Consider the following 24,377-nt stretch of genomic DNA (forward strand, 5'->3'; position numbering starts at 1 on the left):
TTTTACTTTTTGAAACCACTCATTATATGGGTTTTTAGTCAATGTGACTATCTGAGTGAAAAAGTCTTAGTCATCCGAGCTTTTTAATCAATTTGACTGTTCGATTAAACTTTTAATTTCTCTTGGGTAATCGTCAATGACGACCCAAGTAATTATAGGGCGTTTTGGCCATTGGCCACCCTTAAATAGAAAGATGAACATTTAATCATATTTTGAAACACTTAAATAATACAAATTGCCTTTCAAAGTACACGAGTATTAAATTAATTTGGAATCATTGAGCCAATATGTCTCGGTAACAATTGATATACAAAAGGTTTGCTACATATTTGACTATTGCTACTTTTTTCTCGGGCTTGATAACTTATTCTAAAATTGTCATTATAGAGGTATTTTATAACCTTATATCCTCATAAACTAACATTGTATTCATTTAGTTTTATAGTTTGCTCATTGATATAAGACCACTTCATTTTAATGTTTTCTACCTTTATAATGTTTTAAAGGTCTAATATCCTAGCTCTCTTAGTATGCGTATAAACTAAGCAATCTTCTAAATCATATTCCTTTATTGGGGAGTTGTGACCCTAAGATCTCTAGGGTTCTTAATAGAAATATAGCAATAAAACCAACCCCTATATTATAGTTTATTATGCTAGCTACATATTCGATTAGTTCCACTTTAAGATGATCTAAGTGGATTTCCTTGTTTCTAGTTGTTAATCTCTAAAGACTAGGAGGAGGTGATTATTTCTTATGGTTTGCTCCTAGCAAAAGTGCATCCTTAGAAAGTAAGGGTATAAAAGGATACTACCTTAGCTCTAATTGCTTGCATTAAAGAAAATAATCATAATCTTGCATGGTCTAATTAAGGCATCCCATACATCCTATTAAAATAATAGTTGCAACTTCATAATCATGAGGGAGGAAACTAGAGATCTTGATCCACCGATGACACCATAGAGAGTGCCATTTGATGGTGCTAAGGTCAATGCAAGAGTTGAGGTGGTGGAGCTCATGCTAGGACATGCAAACTCAACTTCTCTTAACAACCTTGACTATCTTCCTTTAGGCTCTTTGGAATACAACATTTAGAGAGGTGATTGATGTGAGGGTGACAAGGCTATTACAAGTGAGATGATGATTGAAGCATAGAGGTTTGATAATAATAGATTGGGTGAAGTTTAGGGGGGGGATTAAGTAATGATATCTAAATTTATAGGCTATGGTTAAATAAGAGGATGGCAGTAGATTGAAGAAAAAGATGATGTTAAAGGTGTTAGAATAGAGGTGTCACAAGGGCATTGCAGTTCATCAATTGGGGTGGTAAGATACAATACTTTGTGGCACATACAAATTGTAGATTTCAACTAGAGGGGTCGGCTCCTTGGCATTGTGTTTGCCCGATGGGTAGTTTCTACCAATGCATACTTTCTCTAGGAGGTGGTGGTCAAGGTAGACTCCAAGTGACACTTTTGTGAATAGGGTGGCTATGTGAGTAGGCAAAGCCCTCTCCTTCTCAGTCGTAGCAGGGAAAATATAAAGTAAGAGTTCCCCTCCCCCCTCCCTCCAAACCACCTTTTCTTTTTCTCCCTCCTTCCCTCCCTCAATCCCTACTTTTGTGTGTTTAGTGTTGAAGGGTGGTGCGTTTGGAGGATGGCTTGTGCAAGCAAGGTGATAGTGCAGCAGCAATTATGGCTATGGACCGTGTTTGATCGGGGTGCAATATTGTGGTGTAATAGATCCACTAATTGAAGGGCATGTTTTTGCTAAGATGCAAAGATCCAATCCTCATGATCTATGACTTCCATGCACAAGAAATAGGATAGTTGACCAAGGCCAACCATTTCAAATGTGAAGTAAGGTTTGGCCTATATATTCGCAATAGTGGTAGAATTTAAGCCATTGATCAATAGATCATCAATATAAAGAAGGATATATTATAGCTCTTGCCCATTGAAGTGGTTTTCATGTATAAGTTTAAGTCATAAGGGGTAGAATGGTAGCTATATGATCTAAGAAACTGATCCATTCTATGGAATTGGGAATGTAGTGCTTGCTTCAATTCATAAAGAGCTTTTTGCAAATGAAAGACTTGTCTTTATGGTTTGGAAGAGGAAACTTGGGAGGTTGCTCCACATCGACTTCCTCCTCCAAATAACCATTTAGAAAGACACTTTTGATGCCCATTTGATGGATAGACTGATTGTAATGGGTGGTAAGGCAACCAAGAGATGGGATGATCCCAACTGTGTTGTAGATGCAAGGTTTCTTTATAATCAAATGATGTCACAAGTGTAAGGAAAGGATCATTTGGATGATATGCCAAAGTGAAAGGAGTGCTATCTTGATGTCCAAATGGAGGTAGACCTTGTTCTGCTCTAGGTTTTTTGCTCTCATTGTGATAACTTTGACACATTCGTCAAGACAAGTGCAAATATCCTCTTGGTAGGATGACATGGAAGAAGAGGAGCATTTTGGATTTGAGGAGGTAGTTTCTTGTCTCTTAGAGTTTCCATGAAAGTTGATATCGGCATCGAAGGAGTTGGCTCTTGAGGAGACTGCTTTGGTGATGGTGGAAGAGACATCTTTCCTTTCGTGTTTGTGCTTTACTTTGATGTTGAGCATTGAGATCAAGGCTTGGGTATCTTCAGAGTGTACCTAGCTTTGATACTATGTAAAGAAATGCTCAAGCAAAGAAGATAAACACAAAGTGTATATAAAACACAATGATAAACAATATAACTCAAAGGTGGAAGGGTAACTTAAAGTGAAAGAGAATGAATGCCGAGAACACACTATGCAAAGTGAATATAATGACCTTGAACCTCTCTGTCTCAGAGTGGACCAGGGCAGAAATGAACTCGAGAGAGTGTTGTACTTTGAACGGATTTTGAATCGCAGTAGGCAGCCTATAAAGATAATAAGCCATTGTAACCACAGATCAAAGTGTGAAATTTGTCTCGAACAAGCCGATCAATGGTATTGGCAGTAGGCGGGCTTGCACAGGAGGAAAACACTAGGCAGCTGATGCAAGAGCTGTCCAGGCTGCAAATGGCAGCTGTAGACATAGAGTGACAGCTCCAACTGATGAACAGGATGCTGGGTGGTGCTCCAAGGAGCAGCAAACACAGGCAGCAATGCTGCAGCCAGCAGTCAAGACAATGATGTCAGCTGCTGTACAGCAAACACGAGCTGAAAACAAAGCCTCATTGGTGTCACCAGCTGCAGGATGCTCCGGATAGGCAGCAGACAGGTCAAGTGCAGCAAACACAGGCTGGAGGGGATGGCTGATCAGGTTGCTTGGCTGTAAGAGGTGTTGGGCAGCACCATGAACTGAGGTATCCACTTGAGAGGGGTTTGGGCAGTTGTAACTGACCTCAAGTGTTACCATGATGTATCAACCCAATGATTCAAATTAACTTGATGCTCATATGCCTTGAAAGGTGATTTGTATATTATTTGAGTATTTTAGAAAATTTGTTAAATGTTATATTTTCATACAAGGGTGGCCAATGGCTAGAATGCCCTATAATGACATTTGGGTTATCATCAATGAGATGCCATGCAGAACTTTTAGCCACATCCTTTGTGCTCTCATACCTATCACTTATCCAAGAAGCACTTTCTACTTAGCTTGATCAAGTCCAAGCGCTAAAGAAGAAAATCAACTTGTTGCCCGGAGTATATAGAAATGAGAGTTTCAAAACCCTAATTTTTAGAATTGTAGCAAATTAGCACATTGCATATAGTTGAGACACTTAGTGCACGTGGCTTGTTTCAATAGAATCCTATAAAGGGGGAGAGGTTGGTTCTCCTCTTAATGTGGCGTCATCTCTTCTCTCTCTCTCTCTCTCTCTCTCTCGCGCGCGCGCGTTCTCACTGTCTTTAAAATTTTGTGGTGGTAAATTGTTCAAGTTGGATAGTTCAAAGTAATTCCATTTGTTACATTCTTCCAACACTTGCATTGGTGTTAGAGTAAGTACTTCTTCCTTTTAAGAACTTTTTTGGGGTGACAAGATCTTTGGGCTCAACACTCTCACTATGTCAAGAGGTGAAGAGAATAAATTTGGTCGACAACTGAAAGACTCTTGACATTTTGTATGTGTATGCTTCTTTGATTATGAGAATATGCAAAGATACAAGGATCTAGAAGGGGATCTAGAAATTTAAGCTTTGATGGAGCTTCTTTGATTATGAGAATATGCAAAGATACAAGGACCTAGAAGGGGATCTAGAAATTTAAGCTTTGATGGAGAGAAGGAAAAAAGCATAGGTTGAAGCGAGGGTCTTTGAAGATTTCTTAATTGAGAAGGCTCTTGATATAGATGGTATTATGGTTGCAAAGGCCTATCTCAGAATGAAAGGTATCAATATTATCGATGCAACAAAGTCTATGAAAGACAACACATTGCCTACCATTTGAGGATCCACCCAAGCGGTGACTTTAAAGTCTCTTTAGACACAAGTTGCCTCCTCTTGTTCCAAAAATCCCTTCATGGAGAAGGGCAAGGAGAAAGTCAAAGAATTGGCTATTTCTATGGTTGTTGAATCTTCGAAGATGCTTTTAGCAAAGGAAAATGATGCTAAAAGAGACTTTAAGCTTGAAGAGAAGAGCATCAAGTTTGACGTTTTCTTTAGTATAAGAGCTTCTCAAAAAGCTGTGTCTTTTACTAGACAATTTGATGTTGCTTTTGGACTTTTCATAACTTTTGTCTTTGACACCCACCAACTTCTCAAGGTTCTTGGCTTGCCACTGTGACTTACTGACTTGTACATCACATATGTATCTCACATTTACACTTTTGATTAGTAGTCAATCAAATGCTAAGTACAACATCAAAATTTCACGTCTTGGTGATGGACTTTCTAATTCAAATTCTTGCAATTGCTCTTCATTGCATTGCATTTTGTCAAAAGGTTCTGTTGCCACTATTGGAAATACATGTTGGCATCATAGTTAAACAACATGTGCACGTATTCCTTAACCATGTGATGAGAAACCACTTTTCATTTTACACACTTCATTTAGGGTTTTGCATTGACAATCCCAAAAAGGGTTGGTGTCCATGTTTTGGTCACTTTTTTAGTGTGTGCCCACATAGTGCGTCACCCTAGACAGCTTATGCCTATAAATAGGTAGTCATTTCATTCATTCTTACACCTCATCTCAATCATGCCCCTCTTTCTCCGTCACTCCCTTGCTCTTTCCTCTTCACTCCATTGCTGCCCATATCCCTATTGAAGGACATCACAATTCATGGTCTCCCTTCCTCTTCATCTTTAGGCATCTTGTCCCATCAATCAAGTCTTATGTTTGGAGGCTCCACCCTATCGGTGTCATCATCAGATTGTTGGCGACAACACTCCTACGTTGGCATTAGTCCTCCATAGCTGGTGACCTCTTCCTCTTCCTTCAGGCTTCACTAGATTTGCGTTTGGTTGCCTAGCGACCTCCACATTTGGTATCACCTTTCCTAGCTTGGTGTCAATATCTTCCTGCCCAGTGTCACCCCATATTTAGCATAAGTTTTTGCAGCTGCAGATTCCTGCGTTTTTGGATTGACAAGGCTTTACGGGTTGTGTTTACCTTCCTGGTGGCTATCCCTTCATTTGGCGTCATCATCCATCCCCTGGCGTTAGCATCTGGGCTACTTTTCTTGTGTTTGATAGCTTTGATACACTCTGGGATTTGCATTTTGTTACTGTAACCAATCTTTCTTCCGTGGATGGGTAGTAATTTTTTGATTACAAGTTAGTTACAGTAGTAACATTGATTACAAAATTGAGAAATGCAAATTAACTTACAATCTTGGACAATGGACATCTTGTTGGCCCCAAAACTTGCATCTCTTTCGATATTTCTTTAACTTAATTGAAGAAGAAGTTGATGTACAATGGGATTTCCCAATTCCTTTCGGTATTCCAACTCCCCTTGTTGTCCTAAATGACTAGTAAGTTTTCAATCAGATTTGCCCCTTGATTCAAACAGTCAATTGGCCTTCACTCGCTTTGATGGAGATGGAAAATAACCCATATACATTGATTTGCTAGAGCTTGGTCCCTCCACTTGAATTTGACTGAAAACAACTTCAACCCTGTTGAATCCAAGTCTTGGAACTTTCAATTTTTGGCATGCTTCTTGAGGTTGCTGCTAAACCTTGATTTCTACTGCAAATATAGGGTTTATAGGAAAGAAATCTGAAATTTCTCAGCCTTTGGTGATCTCAATGCTATAATCATGGAGCAAGGTTGTAGAAAGGTTGGGAGATGAGAGAAAATGCTGAGAAGAGAGAAAATTCAAACTTTCTTTGCGAAGAACTGAGGAAAGTCAGTTATTTATTGCTGCTTCCCTATCTAAACAACTTGTAGATGCAAAGATCTAAAGAAAATTGGTCATTTACTACTGCTGCCCTGTCGCAATAGCCTTTTGTAGATGCTATCACTTGCTGTTTATTGGTCCTCTCCTACCCTTGGCTGTCTCAGAAGGTCCTCCAATGGCTATAGATTAGACCAGTAGCATCTCCTCTCTCTCTCTCTCTTGTAGGCTGAACACACTAAAATGTCTCTCTTCAGTCCCTAAAGACATTTTTTAGTCTTGCATGGGCAATTTTGATATGTGGCAGCCTTCCCAAATGGTTTTTTCAGCATTATCCATAATTAAATATAAATTTTCAGTCTTTAAATACTAAAAATTAATCTAATAATTATTTTGGTGTCAAGAAAAAAATATGACTGGCCAATAATTAAATTGGCTAAACAACTTCCATTCCCAAGTGTCTTTGTGCCATCTTTGACCATTAGATTGACATCAGGTACCATTAAACTCCACTTCTCTAGTGTTACCAACTGACACTTATGGTAAAATGAATGGATGATCTAGGCCAACGACTGACACTAGATACAATCAAGTACTTGTGTGAACTTATAGCAACTTTTGCCTTTGACATCCTGTGATTCCTCGCGTTCCGAGCTCGTAAATTTACTCTAACCCTAGTTACACCTCACATGTGCAACATTTACTTAACCATGTGATTAAAAATTAATCCACATGTTAAGTGAGGTTTCAAAAATACATGTTCTTATGACAGTTGTCCAAGCCATCTTCTCAGTATTTGAGGATTGCGGTTCACTTCCTCTACAACTAGTGATTATCTTTCTCATCTCTGACGGCATCACAGGACTACGGTTTACTCCCTTGACAATTGTTCTTTACCTTCCAATGATTACTTCGATAGTCCACTGCTCGGAGGATTGTGTTTCGCTTCCTTTGATTTGCAGATTCCCATAGGTGTGTGTTGTCGCCTGATTCAGATAGGAGAGTGTAATTATCTTTTGAGCTTTTGTTCTATTGTATTAGCTTTTCTTCTCATAGCATGATTTAGTGTATCATCACCGCGTTCTTATGTTTTCGAGTTTCTTTTTTTTCTTAGCGTTTGCCGTACACATTTTGTGTTTCTCCTCGTAAATCCTACTGTCTCTCTGGTTTTTGTCATTTTTTTGACATGGTATCAGAGCCAAAGATGATTAGCGAGTCATGAAGATCCTCTGCATTAGAGAAGGCAAAGATAGGTTGCGGATTCGGCATCATCCACTGATTTTCCTCTTCATTTCCGCTTTATCACCAAGAGACAGAGATACCCTTCTCTTTCTGCTCCATCCTCCCTTCCTTTTACAGGTTGACACTCCAATGTTATGACTTTTTCATAGGCAGATAGAGAGGTCACTGGATGCTTCTCTTCCATCATTATTGGAATCCCCATCGATGCTTGCCGACATGGATCTTTGCTCCCTACACACTCAGAGTATATGTGTCTTCCCCCAAGTACTCATTGTGCCACCTCTCCATTTTGGGCCATAGAGTTTATTTTGCACCGGCTTTTAGATTTCTATGCTCAAGGCAATAAGATGTATTAGATGCGCACTAAGTCCTTTTGAGCCACATGAGGATAGCGTGGTACCGTGGCCTCCTTACGACCACCACAATGTGCTACCGAGGTTGCTTCTACTTCTTCTAGGATTTTAGGAATGCCACATCGACAACTTGTAGCTCTATAGTCTACTCCATCGAGAGACATCGATTATTAGATATCGTCCCGTCCGCAGTCCGCTCCTTCACGAGACAGTGGTTGTTCGACACCTTTTATTATTGTGGTTGCGCAGTCCACTCCATTGAGAGACAACAACTATTAACTATCCTCTGCTACGCATGAGTCTCACCTTTCTCCATTCTCCACTCTCGACTAGTTAGGCTTGAGAGGCCACCTCTGGGAGTTCTTTGACATCTTCGATACTCGAGATATCTTCTTTGGTATGAGTAATCCATGATCCATGAGTGTTTAGATTCCCTCTCTCTCGTCGAGGTGGATTTTGACAGAGATTACTATCATTGCTCTTAGAGGGGGACTTACTTCTTCAAATTCAGAGGGGCCCCTTGCATCTCCACCTTCAAAGGGAGTATCTACTCATCCTAAAGTTCTTCCCCTCGATTTACTCTTAGGGGATGGCTGTCTTTGAGTAGTCATTTCTTCTATTGATACCGAGAATCTTCAGGTACCACTTAGATTGGGGCCTTGGAGGTTCAACTGGAACTTGGTGATTAGGTCTTCAAATTCCTTCCGGCATAGAGTTATGGAGTTGGTGGCTTCTCTCTTGAGGTGGACTTAAGTTCTATAGTTGATCTCGTTTGTTGTTCCTTACTAGAAGTTACCTTTTAGGTGGAAATCTTAGATCTTTGGAATCCTCTATCTCTTTTCCTCTTTCTTCATCCCTTTTTGGGCTTGAGAGGGGGTGTTGAGAAACTACTTCTTCAGTTTACACACTTCATTTAGGGTTTCACATTGACATATCCCAAAAAGGGCTAGTTTCCACATTCTAGTTACTTTTTTAGTGTGTGTCGACACAATGGTGTGCCACCCTAGACAACTTATGCCTATAAGTAGGTAGTCATTTCATTCATTCTTACACCTCACCTTAGTCATTCATCACCCCTCTTCCTCCGTCACTCCCACACTCTTCCCTCTTCACTCCATTGCTGCCCATACACCTATTGGAAGACTTCGTTGTTCATGGTCACCCTTTCTCTTTTCCTTTAGGCGCCTTGTCCCATCATTTGGAGGCTTCACCTTACTGGTGTCATCATTAGATTGTTGGCGACAACACTCCTACCTTGGCGTCAGTCCTCCATAGATGGCAACCTCTTCCACTCCCTATAGGCTTCACTAGATTTGCATTTGGCTGCTTGGAGACCTCCATATTTGGTGTCATCTTTCTCAGCTTGGTGTTAGCATCATCCTAGTGGAGGACATCGCGGTTTGTGGTTACCCTTCTTCTTCTCCTTCAGGTACCTTGTCCTATCATTTGGAGGCTCCACCTTGCTAGTGTCATCATTAGATTGTTGGCGACAACACTCCTACCTTGGCGTCAATCCTCCATACTTGGTGACCTCTTTCACTCTCTTTAGGCTTTACCAGATTTGCGTTTGGTTGCTTGGAGACCTCCACATTTGGTGTCACCTTCCTTGGCATGGCATCAACATCTTCTTGTCTAGCATCACCCTAGATCTAGTGTCGGTTTTTGCAGCCCCAGATACCTACGTTTTTGGGTTGACAAGCCTTTAGAGGGTGTGTTTACCCTTGTGGTGGCTGTCCCTTTATTTGGCGTCATCATCCATCCCCTGGGATTAGCATTTGGGCTGCTCTCATTGCGCTTGATAGCTCCGACACACTTTGGGATTTGTGTTTTGCTGCCTAAGCCATCTCCTTGGCATCTGAGGACTGCAGTTCGCTCCCTTGACAATTGGTGATCATCTTTCTCATCTCCGACAGCATGAGAGGACTGCTGTTCACTCCCTTGACAATTGTCCTTCTGGAACCGGTCTATGACTCACATAAAGTGGTAGTTCCTTCAATTAACACCTGGATTTTACATACACACACATAAACAAAGACCTCTCTCTCTCACTCAACACCAGATTGGCCTCGAAGACCGGCGCTCCTCTCCGTATTTCTTTATCAACTAAAAGATAGAAAATTACAAAAAATGGTAATGTTCCAAAATACATAACCTGTGACCAGTTGGTTTTCATCTCTTCTAAGTAAATCCCAGCTGCATAGTAACAGTACAACATGTCCAGATCAATATCCCTTACTGTCCAACATGTGCAGAATTCACTGTTCTTACTATCCAGTATGTGCAGAATTCACTGTTCTTACTGTCCAGTACACTGTTCTTACTGTTCAGCATGTGCAGAGTTCATTGTTCTTACGATTCAGCACGTGCAGAGTTCACTGTTCTTACGATTCAGTATGTGCAGAGTTCACTGTTCTTATTTAACATGAGCAGAGAAAACACAGAATTGTACCTTCGATATAATCAATCCATCATGCAAAGCATTTCTTTTGAGAATAGAGAGAAAGGTGGTTAGAGGGAGCAAGCTCTACCTCCGTGCTTGAGTCAGAGACGTAGAAGTACTCTCCATGGCTGGTTTTCTTGCAGCAATCTGCCCTCAGCTCCTCAAAAATTCATTCTCCCATTTGTCTCTTATGCCTATTACGTTTTTTTAAAAATGTTCTCTCTCTCTCTCTCTCTCTTTCTCTTTTTTTCGTAAAAGGTAATTGTATTAATTACGAAAAAAATACAAGATTACTGGATTACAAGATACATGATGACACAAAGCCATCATGTGAAGAGGTTTTCTCTTTTTCTCTCTCTCTCTTTTTTCTGATTACAAGATACACGAGGGCCCTAGGCCAACGTGTGGGGAAGCCCCGTAATAATGCACTGAAAAGGTTACACCAATCATGGCAACGAGCCAGAGACAATTGCCATATGCCACGGATGCAAATCCTCCCGAGGGAGCAAGTCGGAGTGTCGGATGATATCTAGCTGCCAATGCAAGAGCCCTTTAAGCTTGGCAATATGTCGCGGTACATTAGAGGCCGAATCAAAGAGAAAAGCATTGCGCGTGGTCCAAATGTGCCAGCATCCCCAATATCTGAAAAAGTGAAATAAGATCTTCTCATGCAACTGTGGCGGTGTGGGATACTTCGGGCGCACAAAAACCCAGTCGAAAGGAGTTAGCGAGGACCCCACCACCGCGCGCCAAATGTGCGACAAGAGTGACCAGATATTCTTGGCGAGCGGGCAAGAGAGAAAACGATGTCGGGCCGATTCCGCCGGTGTGGTACAGAAGAAACAATTGCCGTTCGAGATGTGACGCTTGGCAAGGGCTGAGGCCAGAGGAAGACCACCAATCATCACCCGCCAAAGAAAAACCTTGCTTTTGAAAGGTGTCTTATTTAGCCAGCCCTCCATCAGCGTTTTCTGCCACCATGACAGCGATTTCCGCAGTCCCCAAACAGTATTAGCTTTCTCTCCCAGCCATTGGTGATCTTGAACAAGAAGATGATACACCTGATTAGTAGAGGCCTTTTCCAGACTCAGGCGGCTTGCAAGGTCCCAGTCCTGCCAAGGGCGATCCACAGTTAAGGCAGGAAAGGGTTGCCGACCCTGAAGCTCCGACGAAAGCTGCTCCCATAAATCACGGTATCCACGCGGGATCTTGAAGAGTCGCCGAGCAGTTCGAAACGATACGAGAACATTACGAGTGGCAAGGGTAGCATCTGCAACCGACGTCACACCTAAACGGGCCATGCGATTAAATCTTGGTCTGAGTTGATGTCTATCTTCCCATGAAAGGAGTCTCGATACTGCCAACAATTCCAGCTGAAAGGAGTTAGTCTGCAAGCGGTCCCCTACTGGGTGCCAACGGGCCTTTTGGAGCACCACTTTCCAAGAGCCGACCAAGTGCAGTAACAAAGAGGAAGAGGGACTGGAAACACGAGAGTCAGCATTAAGGACATGCCACCATGAGGCCCGAAGCCGTGTGTTGCCATGGCGGAGCCCGCTGTCCTCAAGAAAATAACGGGCTATGATGGTCCATGGGTGATGATCCACACACATGGCACGAAAAAGGGACCAACGGAGAGCTAACATATGAGTGTGTGCATCCAAAATAGCTCCTCCACCCATGCGCTTAGGGGTACATGCGTGTGACCATGAAATCCAGGAAATACCGGCCTGCAGTGAATCCTTCTTCCACAGCATGAAACGGATGGGATGAGTGAGGGCCTTCAAAGTAGTAGGCGTCCATGGCAACAAAGGTAGGAAATACGTTAGCATTGGAAGCATGATTGTCTAGGCCACTTTGAGGCGGACATGGAATGGCCACGCTTGCGACTTCCAATACATAAACTTCGCCGCCAGTTTTTGTGAAATCCACTCCAGCAGGTCTTTTGGCCGTACATCCACCCCCAATGGGTATCCAAGATGCTTGACGATGGAGCCACGGGAAACCACCTGGCCTTGCCAGCCTAAGGACTGTAAATCAGGCTCCGTACAATTGAGAATGGCTGACTTAAGGGCATTGATGCGAAGCCCAGAGGCCTGACCAAAGAGCGTCCAAACATCTAATGCCCTTCGAATGTTGTCCCTGTCCGCCTGCAAAATCATAAAGGTGTCATCAGCTAAAGATTGGCTAACGAAGTGCTGACCCAACGGAAGAGACAGCCCGACCAGCTGAGCAGAGGCTGCCATGGAGGATAACATTGAAAGGACCGGGTGAGTCGCCAGGGCAAAGAAGAGAGGGCTCAAAGGACAACCCTGTCTGACCGAGCGTGCAAGGACAAATGGCTCTGTAACTCCACCATTAAGCATAACTCTGGAGGAAGCCTCAGCACTAATGGTGTAGATCAATTGGGACATTCGGGTACCAAAGCCCATAGCCGATATGAGGTCTGCAATGAAAGACCAGTCCACATAATCAAACGCCTTTTCCAAGTCCAATTGGATCAATACCACTTCCTGACCGGAGTGCCGCGCATAGTCAATAGGCATTTGCACATTTAAGATATTATGCAGAATGTTGCGGCCCTTAATGAAGCCATATTGGAGAGGATGCACAATAGCTGGAAGCTGCTTGTGAAGCCGATTTGCGAGCACTTTGGAGTAGATTTTGTACATGGAGCCCATCAAAGAGATTGGTCTCCAGTGTTGCAACTTTGACGGCGAAGGGACCTTTGGAATTAGTTTGATAAGGCCTTCTTTCCATGAGGAGGGCATGACCCCCGTTTCCCACACCTGCTGAAACATAGCCACCAATGGCTTCACCAACTGCGTGGCCGAGGTCTGAAAGAATTCATTCGTGAGACCATCCCAGCCAGGACTTTTATCCTTCGACAGGTGCAACAAAATGTCCATAACCTCTTCCTCGCAAATATCCGTCTCCAAAGTGGCTTGCATATCAACTGGAACTTGCTGGCGGACCAGATGATAGAAGACCGAGCGAGCATGCGTAACTTGGCTAGAAGGCGAGGAAGAGGAACCAAGAAGTTCCATAAAATAGTTTCTACACATAGTGACAATGGTCTGCGGATCCGTGACCATGCGACCTTTCGAATCCTGGAGTCTGGTCATATTTTCGCGAGCCGGAGACGCATGCAAGGCGCGAAAGAACTTATGAGACTGGCAGGCGCTATCTTGCAATGTGTCCGTCAAGTTGTGCAGCTTGGCCTGTTGATAAGATTTCAACTGAAACACTTGAATAAGATGGGCCAACCGCCTCTCCAGAGACAGCAGAAAATCATCGTCAGGGGAATCCAGAAGCAAGGAACGGACCAAAGCCAGTAAGTCTTCTGTTGCATGTCGACGTCGGCGGCAAAGCGAGGCATGATGGATCCCATACTGGCGAGCAACCTGCTGCACATTAGAGAGCAGCCGTGCAAATGAAGACAAGCCCTCAGAGGCGAAGTCCAATAAGAACCTCTCAATCAGCTGCTGCATATAGCCTTGGAAAATTGAATGCTTCAAATAAGAGGAGTTGAAACGTAAAGGGAGCCTACCGGCAGTTGCACAAAAGGTGCAATAGAGTGTGCCCGCATCTCAAGCTGGAGGGGGAAATGGTCCGACAACGCATATTGCCGTAAGACCTTCATTTTCAGCATCTCGGGAAGAAAATCATCCCCCTGCATGATATACATTCTGTCCAGTTGCGACCAGGTAGTTGCATATTGTGCGGAATGAAAAGTAAATCCTAAAAAAGAAGGGTGAAGCCATGACCAAAGATCTTGCTTGAGTACGTGCAAAGCAAAGGAACTCCACACCCGGCTTTCCGGCGTATCCATTACCGAATGCCCTGAAGTGGACTGAGAAGAGTCAACACACATATTGAAATCTCCCATCAAAAACCCCTTCCGGCCGAGTGACATGGAGCCCTGCAAGGTGGACCAAAGATCCCGTTGGGATGCGGGATCATTCGGAGCATAGAGGCCCAATAGCCATAAAATCTCTCCTTCAAATAAGACTTCGATCACCAGAAAGCGGCCCTGCACATCATTTTTAACAAGGACAGGCTGATATTTCTCATGGACAATCATCAGCACGCCCGAATAGTGCGTAGCATGGGTCCCTGCATAAAACAGACGGAATCCATGACAATCCATCACTTTTCCTGCTTCACCGTGACTTTTATGCTCAACTGCACACAATACATCCCACTGGTTCTCATGCAAGACGGTCCACATGGCATGTTGCTTATGGCGAGAGCAAATGCCTCGCACATTCCATGTGGCTATCTTTATGTATCCTCAAAGAAGGAAGTCAGGAACGAGGCGCTTGCTGCCTCGATTTCACCTTTTCCGCGAGAGCATCCAGGACACCCTCATCCAGAAAATCAGCCAATACTGCAAAAGAATTCTGGTGACCTGCTTTGGAGGTAGAAGGGAAATCCATTGCCTTGGGAGAGGGGCGGGGATAACGCCGATCCCAGGATGTAATAACATTTCCTTTGGCATCGAACGCCAGCTTGGCAGGTGGGCCTTTGGGGCCATCGGTATAGGCTCTCCTTGGAGACTGATTACGGGGGGCAGACGGGGCCGTAGGACGCGCAGCCTGCTGTGAAGTGGCCATTTCTTTCCGGTGCGTATACGTGCGCACGGAATCCTGGGGCACGGTAGGCCCAGGATCCGCCAGGCCTGCATCCAACTTTTTACCTTTTTTGGGACGTGCCTCAATCCAGTCAGTGCGACGGGAATCCACACTCAGGACCTGTTGTTTGCCTTTATCCATGACATGAGGAGACTGAAGGGCTTCCTGGGGCGTGGCATCAAGCAGCATGTCGTCCTTGGGCAGCACAACGTGCGCATCTTCCGAAGACGATTGCTTTTCAGGGCATTCGGCCACGAAATGCCCCAATTTACCACATGAAAAGCAATGGCCCGCAAAGTTGCTCCATTTTAAGCGAAAATACAAAGGATGCATGCCCGAACAATTGAGGCGAAGCCACGCGGGCCTTTTCCTGGCCGTGTCCCATAGCATGCATAAACGGTTGCGGTTCATCGCTCTGAGGCTTGGGGGAACCAGCACTGTTCCCACAACTGCCATCGCATCCTTCAACATGGGCCAATAGACCGCCGGACAATTTTCCACCTCTACCCACACCGGGCATTCGCGTTGAAGCAGACGCTGGAAGTCGGCCATGGGGCGCCATGGCACAACATGGACCAGGCGGCGATCAAAGAATAGCGGCAACTTGGACAAGAGCTCAGCGCGATGCGTTTCCGATTTCAGCAGGACCTCATAAAAGCCGCGAGGTCCAAGGAAGATCTCCTCAACAGACTCCCCTTGCAATAGATGGTGCAACCACTGGCGAATATGCGAAAGCACTGGGATCCTGCCAGTGAAGAAAAGTATAACTGCACGGTCATAAAACACCGAGAAGGATCGCAAGACTGATTTGGGGTCCATCGTGGCGTCCAGCACATCATCCGTTCCCGCAACAGAAAAAGATTCGGTATTATGCTGGACATAATCGCCGAGCAGAGTATTGGCGAAGTCCAGCAAATGCTCCCAGTCAATTTCCTGCGAGTCCACAGGATCAGAGGCCACTTGCGCATAGGAGCGTTCCGGAGGACTCATTGGCTCATCAGGCGTATGCTTGGAGCGTTTGCCGGCAGGCGGCAGCTCAGAACTCGGCGGCAACTCCTCCGTGCATGGCACCATATCTTCCGGCTCCTCTGCATCGGAATCAGGGCCAAGGGCTGCCACTGTCCAGTCAAGAAAATCCATATCCAGGCCAGCCATACTGCTGTCTTCACACTCGTCCTGGCAGAGGGCGAGCTAGGTTAGATGAGGTCGATCCTGCGCAGGGACGGATTGCTGGTCCCCAGCTTCACGCAGGATCCAGTCAAGCCTGCGCTGCCCTGGGGGAAGGGGCCAGGCGGCGCGCAGGGCAGGACGGCGAAGAAATCACAGGGCAGGGCGGCGCAGCACGCGGGCGGGTCAAAGACGAAAGGCGCGCAGGGGGGCGACGAAGGGGGCGCAGGGGGAAGCGACAGGCGAGAGGTCAGGGCGGCGCCAAGCGCGCAGGTCAAAGGGGCGGCGACAGGGCAGGGCGCGCAGGGCCAGACGGACGCCCGACGGACGCAGGGGCAGACTGGCACGCAGGGCCCGACGGGCGCAGGGACTCGCAGGGTCAGACGGGCGCAGGCGGACGCGGAGGGCGGAACGGGACAGGTCAGGCGACCTTCTGCAGGGCGACAGAACCAGGCGGCGCGAGCACGATCGAGCTCCCTGCCATCGCCGTCGCGTCTACTCTCTCTCTCTCTCTCTCTCTCTCTCGGGAATTTGTGCCACATGGCATACATGTAACAATTTTCCCGTTTAAACCTTCCGGTCTAAAATTCTCCATGATCGGTGTAAAATTTGACCTCAGCATAGACCAGAGAATTAATCCTCGTGTAAAAATGAAGACAATGACGCGAACAGATTCTAGGGTCCAAAAATAGTAACTCCCTAAATTTTGGGGATGGTGACCCATGCATTCCTCAAGTTGTTTTATGCAACTTTTACCATTGCGACCGCATCAAAAGTGTAATGTGGCTTAGTTACAGTAACTTTTATTCCGTGAGCATTCTCATATGTGCATCTTCTATCTTGGCCAGGCTCATTATCCTGCACCATCTCCAGTGGCTAAGCACACAGTCCCAAACCACTGGCATTCTATTCTTCAGTGCCCATTCAATATGGAACTGGTCCTAAGGCTTAGACAAACCATTAGTTTAATTTGTCCCAATGGCTGTCTCTTCAGGCCATACAAAGATCCCGCTTATTCCAAGAGAACTCTAGGGGTAAAAAGCAACAACAACAAAATAAAAGAAAAATAAAATATTTATATAAGTAAATAAGAAAAGCAACTGTAAAAAGTATCACCACCTCATGACATACCTCCCTCCTGAAAGAAGCAAGCGACCTCGATTGCATGCCACATATGCTAATGGATGACACAGGGCGAAAACATGATTCTCCATGTTATTAGTGCCATCGCATGTATCACTTGCTAACAGATGACACGGGGCGATGGTAGGAGTTTCCTCACTACCATTTGTGTCATCACAAGTTTAAGTCTCACATAGATGGAGGATTACATCCTGTATCCAACTATGATTATTAGGAGCCTTTCTAATATACATGTTTCCGGATGCAACACAGGGCGATAACACGTATGCGCGAACTATTAGTGTCACAATATGCATATTCATTCAACTGAAGTGTAACAAATACAACTTCAAAGCACTAAGATTTCATTCAATGATACACATGTTAATGCTAAATGTAAGCCATATATTATGCATTATTCAATGAGATACAATATTCAACCGTACAATAGAGAATGTACATTGCTTCAAAAAGCATTCTAAGTCACTGTAGATTCCAGTAAGAAAGCTTCTCGATAAAGTTGCAATAACTGAGGCGAATCTGCAAATTCAGCCTCTTCCATCCATTTGGCATCCATTGGTGAATAGTTCTTGAACTTCACCAAAAATCTTCTTATAACTCTACCTTTCACTTTCCTATCCTTATGTGCCAGAAACTAGAATCTCATCTAATTCCTCTACTTCAGGCTGTTCCTCTTGAACCAAATCTTCTGGCAGTTCACCAATAAAAGGCCTCAATAGGCTCACATGGAATGCATTATGAATTTTCCAATTCTCTGGCAATTTCAGCCTATATGCTATATCATTGATTTTCTCTGAGACTTGAAAAGGGCCATAATAACGCATACTCAACTTTGGAAACAAACGTTCCTTGCCCTTTTGTTTTCTCAAACGTGCCTTTTCAAAACGCAATAAGACCCAATCATCCTTTTCGAACAAGAGCTCCCGATGATGACTATCAGGAGCTCTTTTTTGTTTTGCTTGTGACTTTTCTAGGGCATACTTGACCTTTTTATATGCTTCTTCCCAATCTTTTACATAACGATCTACTTCAAAGATGTTATCTTTTGTCTACAAAATGGGAGACAATTTCGTTCCACCCTCCACAATCTCAAAAGGTGCTTTGCCAGTAGATGAATGCACTGTATTATTGTATGCATACTCAACCAATGGCAAGTAGTGTTCCCAAGAAGTCTTATGATTTGAAACATAACACTTCAGTAAATCTAAAACAGTGGAATTTGCTTCTTCAGATTGTCCATCAGTTTGTGAATGGAAAGAAGATGAAAATTTCAGCGTAGTGCCAATGTTTTCAAACAATGCTTTCCAAAACAAGCTAGTCATTCTTGGATCTCTATCACTGACAATTGACCATGGCATTTCATGGTACTTGAAGATATTTTGCATAAATATCTTTACCATGTGTTCTGACTTAACCTTTTTCCTTACAGGAATGAAATGTGCCTGTTTGTTGAATCTGCAAATGATAGTCTAGATTGCATCATTCCTTGAAGTTCTTGGAAGATCAAAAATGAAATCCATGGCAATACTTTCCCATGGCCTTTTTGGAATAGGCAGTGGTTGCAATAACCCTGGTGCCTTCTGTCTAGCAAATTTGATCTTTTGACATACAAGGCAAGATCTGACATATGCATCAATATTAGATCTCAAAGCTGGCCAATAGAAGAAAGTCTCTACCGCTTTGACTGTAGCATCAATACCACAATGTCCTGCATACGGTGGAGCATGACTTTCTAATAAAACTTTGGCCTTAGCTGTTTTGTAATGCATAGTCTTCCATGCATCATGATAAAGCCTTCTTTGAACACAAAATGATCATGATGTTGGCCATTGATCAACTGTTCATAGATTTCAGAGAAATCTTCATCATTAGTATACTGCTCTTTTATATCATCCAATTCATGGTGATAAGGAATTGAAACAGCTGACACCTGCGGTTTGCGAGATAAAGCATCTGCAACTACATTCTTCTTGCCTTCCACATGCACTATATGAAAATGAAACGTAGATAGGAAATTTGTCCAACGCATGTGTTTCTCTGACAATTTAGCCTGTGTGAGAAAGTATCTAAGTGTTTGATGATCCATTTGCACTACAAAATCAGCACCAAGCAAATAGTGCTTCCAACTAGAGAGTGGATGGATCACAGCCAATAATTCTTTCTCATAAATTTGGTAAGTCCTTACAACGACAGAAAGTACTCTACTCTCGTATGCCACAACTCGGCCATTCTGCATTAATACAGCACCAATGCTGTTTCCACATGCATCACATTGAACTACAAATGGCTTAGACAGATTTGGCAAAATAAGTACTGGATCTGTAGTCATTTTCCCCTTCAAACGTCTAAATGCTGATTTCTCTTTGTCAGTTCATTGCCATTTGACATTCTTCTTTTCAAGCGCATGTAAAGGAGAAGCAATCTTTGCAAAGTGTCTTACAAATCTTCTTTAGTAAGAGCATAGGCCAAGAAAACTGCAGACATCATGAACAATTTTAAAGTTTGGCCAAGAGACAATTGCTTCTATCTTTGCAGGATCCATCTTCACACCATCTTTAGAAACTATGTGCCCAAGGAAGTGAATCTCTTCCAAAAAGAATTCACTCTTCTTACCATTAATGAGTAATCTATTACGCTTAAGCTCATTAAAGATTGCAACTAGGTGTTTTCTATGCTCCTCTTCATTCTTCGAAAAGATAATCATATCATCAAAGAATGTGCCAACGAAACTTCGATAAGGGCAGAAAATTCTATCCATCATCCTGTTAAATGTAGCAGGAGCATTGGTCAATCCAAACGGCATGACTAAAAATTCATAGAGACCAAATGTCGTTCTAAAAGCAATCTTATGGATATCCTCTAGCCTGATTCTGATTTGATGGTATCCAAACATTCCTGCTCTTTGTAATCGATCAAGAATGCCATCTATCCTCGGAATTGGAAACCTATTCTTGATCGTGTTCTTATTCAAGGCTCTGTAGTCAATACACATTCGCCAAGAGCCGTCCTTTTTCTGAACTAGCAACACAGGTGAACAAAACGGAGAACTACTGGGCTGAATTAGTCATTTCTCTAAAAGCTCATTAACCTGTGTCATAATCTCTTTCTGTTGCGCTGCATTGACCCTGTACGGTGGCCTATTGGGCAGACTAGTCCCTGGAATAAGATCTATGGTATGATCTTCAAGCCTCTTAGGGGGTAACTCTCTTGGTAACGAATCTGAGAAACAGTCACCGAATTTATCCAAGAAAGCCCTTGTACTTTCATCTAGTACAGACACATTACTGTCAACTTCATTAACTTTCTTTGCAAAAACCAAGTACGCAGGAATATGATTTTTCATTACAGAAGTAATTGCAGAAGTAGAAACAAATGGGATAGACTCTCCTTTAAACTTCACATCTAACACATGAGTCTTGCTCCTATGTACAAGAGTAATCGTTCGATTGTAAGTATCCAAAATAGCATGCTTCGTGTGGCACCATGGGATACCCAACAGAACATCACAGCCCTCTAGAGGCATAATATGGAACTCCTTTGTGTCCACATAGCTTTGAATATGCATACAAAGTTTGCCAAGAATGGGGGTGACAGGTTTAGTATGTCTTGGGCATGCCAAATCAGCCTGTCCAAATAGTCCCATTTCCTCGGGACGTATACCTAATTTAGCTGCCAATGCTAGTGAGATAAAGTTTGCATGAGCTCCAGAATCAAAGAAAATAAGCACTGTGGAATCTCTGATCTTTCCCCAAGCTTTGCACAATTTTGTAGCATCATCAACTGATTGATCTCCCACCATATCAAGCACTAAGCCAATGCTGGGTTCTTTTTACTTGGCGCATCTTTATCCTCCGCATCTTTAGAAAATTGTTGTGGGCACTTAGAAGCAATATGGCCTTTTTGTTCACAAATAAAGCATTTTCTAGCCATCATTAAAGCCTTTCTTTCTTCAAATGATTTGCCAAAAAGTGGTCTCTTTTGTCCTTTACCCTGTTTAAAAGAAGTCCGAGGTTGCTGCTGAAATCTTTTCTTCCAAAAAGACTTCTTTGTAAAACTGGTCCTTTTTGGAAATTGTTGCTTCTTCTTGCCAGGATCTTGCTTAAATTGAGAATCCTTCTTTTCAGTGCCTTTAAAGTTGTCAGCTTTTCCTTTCAACAATGCATTTGCCACACCATCATTTTCAATAAACTGTACCATATTTGTAACCCTAGTCTTGGTACAATAATCCCTGATGGCTTCGGGCAAACTGCAACAATACTTTTCAATTTGTTCTGATAGGGGCACTGTCCTGTAAGAACTCACGGGCAAAAGTGCTTCCCAAAATTTCTTATTGTACTCTTCTAAATCCGTACAATTTGCCGCGTCCAATTTATGCCATGCAGTCATAACATCTACTTCAAACGTGTTAGTTAACCACGAGGCTGTAAACAACTGTTTGAAATGAACCCAAGTGGTAGGTGCATATCCTTGTATCAACAATATGTTCCACCATTGCAAAGCATTACCTTTCAAAAAAGTTGCAGCCTTCCGCACCTTAGAAGTCTTAGTAAAATTCCCTCATGTGTAAGCTGCATCAAACTGCTGTATAAATGTCAAAGCTTTCAGCTTATCTTGCATACCACTGAAGGTTTCAAACTTTATTGCCTGACCACCCTCTTTATAGTCTTTAAGCTTTGCACTTTTTGGTGTCAGGTTGTTATAGACAGGTGGCTGTAAAAAGGGGAGTCCCTTAGGTGCATTATCAGCATTCATTTCACATGTCTTAGCTGCCATATGCCCACTAGGCTGAGAAAAACCAGCGGCTGCATTGTGTACTCCAAGCATCAAATAAGGACTCTATAGAGCCTGATAACCGGGCTGTAGACCAATATTAGCATAAAGTGGGTTCACTGCCTCAATAGGCATCAGTCTTGGTGGCCCTCTAGGCAAGTATCCCTGATAACCCGTGGGTAATCCGGCCATTGCTTGAAAAACTAACCCACCACCAAAGTAACCAGGATAAGTAGCAAACTGAGGAGGAATAGTTTGCTGTGCCACTTGTGCATTCACTCCCTGATCCTGTGCTTGTGCTTCTTGTTGCACTGGACCTGTCTCCATGTTTGGTGTCTTTTCCACATGCTCATGCACATTATAGGTTTGCCTTTTTGAGCGCTCCATGGTATGATGTGATGACTTAGCCTGTGAATCCTCATTATGTGACTTCAAAATTTTTTGCATCCAAGGATTCTTTACCAACTGTTGGAAAGAGCCAACCATACTGAGGAGTTGTGTCATAAACAAGTCCTCTTGTTCTTGCTCCTCATCATGTGGTTCAATCTCGGTTCTAGAAGGTGTTGACACCTGTGCACCAATACAATCTCTCTCGTCCTGTAATCTCTGTAAAACCTGTGTGTGACCTTTTCACCCAAAACTGTCCGAGCTTAAATTCTTACAGAAAAGAATTCAAATCCCGGGGATGGAACCATGGAACCGGTCTATGACTCACATAAAGCGGTAGTTCCTTGAATTAACACCTGGACTTTACATACACACACATAAACAAACACCTCTCTCCCTCGCTCAACACCAGATTGGCCCCGAAAACCGGCGCCCCTCTCAGTGTTTCTTTATCAATTAAAAGATAGAAAATTACAAAAAATGGTAATGTTCCAGAATACATAGCCTGTGAATAGTTGGTTTTCATCTCTTCTAAGTAAATCCCAACTGCATAGTAACAGTACAGCATGTCCAGATCAACATGCCTTACTGTCCAACATTTGCAGAATTCACTGTTCTTACTGTCCAGCACACTGTTCTTACTGTTTAGCATGTGCAGAGTTCACTATTCTTATTTAGCATGAGCAGAGTTCACTGTTCTTACGATTCAGCATGTGCAGAGTTCACTGTTCTTATTCAGCATGAGCAGAGTTCACTGTTCTTATTCAGTATGTGCAAAGTTCACTGTTCTTACGATTCAGCATGTGTAGAGTTCACTGTTCTTATTCAACACGAGCAATGAAAACACAGAATTGTACCTTCGATGGAATCAATCCATCATCCAAAGCATTTCTTCTGAGAATAGAGAGAGAGGTGATCAAAGGGAGCAAGCTTTACCTCCGTGCTTGAGTCAGAGATGTAGAAGTACTCTCCATGGTTGGTTTTCTTGCAGCAATCTGTCCTTAGCTCTTCAAAACTTCATTCTCCCATCTGCCCCTTATGCCTATTACGTTTAAAAAAAAAGTTCTCTCTCTCTCTCTCTCTCTCTCTCTCTCTTTCTCTCTCTCTCTCTCTCTCTTTTGGAAATTTGTGCCAGATGGCATACATGTAACAATTTTTCAATTTAAACCTTCCGGTCTAAAATTCTCCATGATCGATGCAAAATTTGACCTCGGCACAGACTAGAGAATTAATCCTCGTGTAAAAACGAAGACAATGACGCGAATAGATTCTGGGTTTCAAAAATAGTAACTTCCTAAATTTTAGAGATGGTGACCCTTGCATTCCTCAAGTTGTTATGTGCAACTTTTATCATTGCGACCACATCAAAAGTGTAATGCGGCTCAATTACAGTGACTTTTATTCCGTGAGCATTCTCACATGTGCATCTTCTATCTTGGACAAATTCATTGTCGTGCACCATCTCCAGTGGCTAAGTACTCAGTCCCAAACCATTGGCATTCTATTCTTTAGTGCCCATTCAATATGGAACTAATCCTAAGGCTCAGACAAACCATTAGTCCAATTTGTCCCAATGGTTGCCTCTTCTGGCCATGCAAAGCTCCCACTTATTCCAAGAGAACTCTGGGGGTAAAAAGCAACAGCAACAAAAGAAAATAAAAATAAAATATTTATATAAGTAAAATAAGAAAAGCAACTGTAAAAAGTATCACCACCTGGTGACACCTTCACCTTCCAATGATTACTTCGATAGCCCACTGCCTAGAGGATTGTGTTTCGCTCCCTTCACTATGTAGATTCCTACAGGTGTTGCCACTTGATTCAAATAGGAGAGTGCAGTTATCTTTTGAGCTTCAGCTCTGCTGTAGCAACTTTTCTTCTGATAGCATGATTCGGTGTATCATCACCGTGCTTTTGTGTCTTTG

The 24,377-nt window shown here is 43.2% G+C and overlaps 1 protein-coding gene and 1 pseudogene across 1 annotated transcript in view; one reads left to right on the plus strand and one right to left on the minus strand.

The window, feature by feature from the left end:
• Positions 1-24,377, plus strand: part of PMS1 (DNA mismatch repair protein) — an 80,874-nt gene that overhangs the window by 41,494 nt on the left and 15,003 nt on the right. The gene's annotated exons all lie outside the window — the stretch shown is intronic.
• Positions 20,360-22,134, minus strand: LOC148009545 (uncharacterized; annotated as a pseudogene).

Source organism: Lygodium microphyllum, chromosome 30, assembly GCF_053477565.2.
Source record: "Lygodium microphyllum isolate KBCC chromosome 30, Lygodium_microphyllum_v1.1.10, whole genome shotgun sequence".
In the NCBI taxonomy this organism is placed as follows: Eukaryota; Viridiplantae; Streptophyta; class Polypodiopsida; order Schizaeales; family Lygodiaceae; genus Lygodium; species Lygodium microphyllum.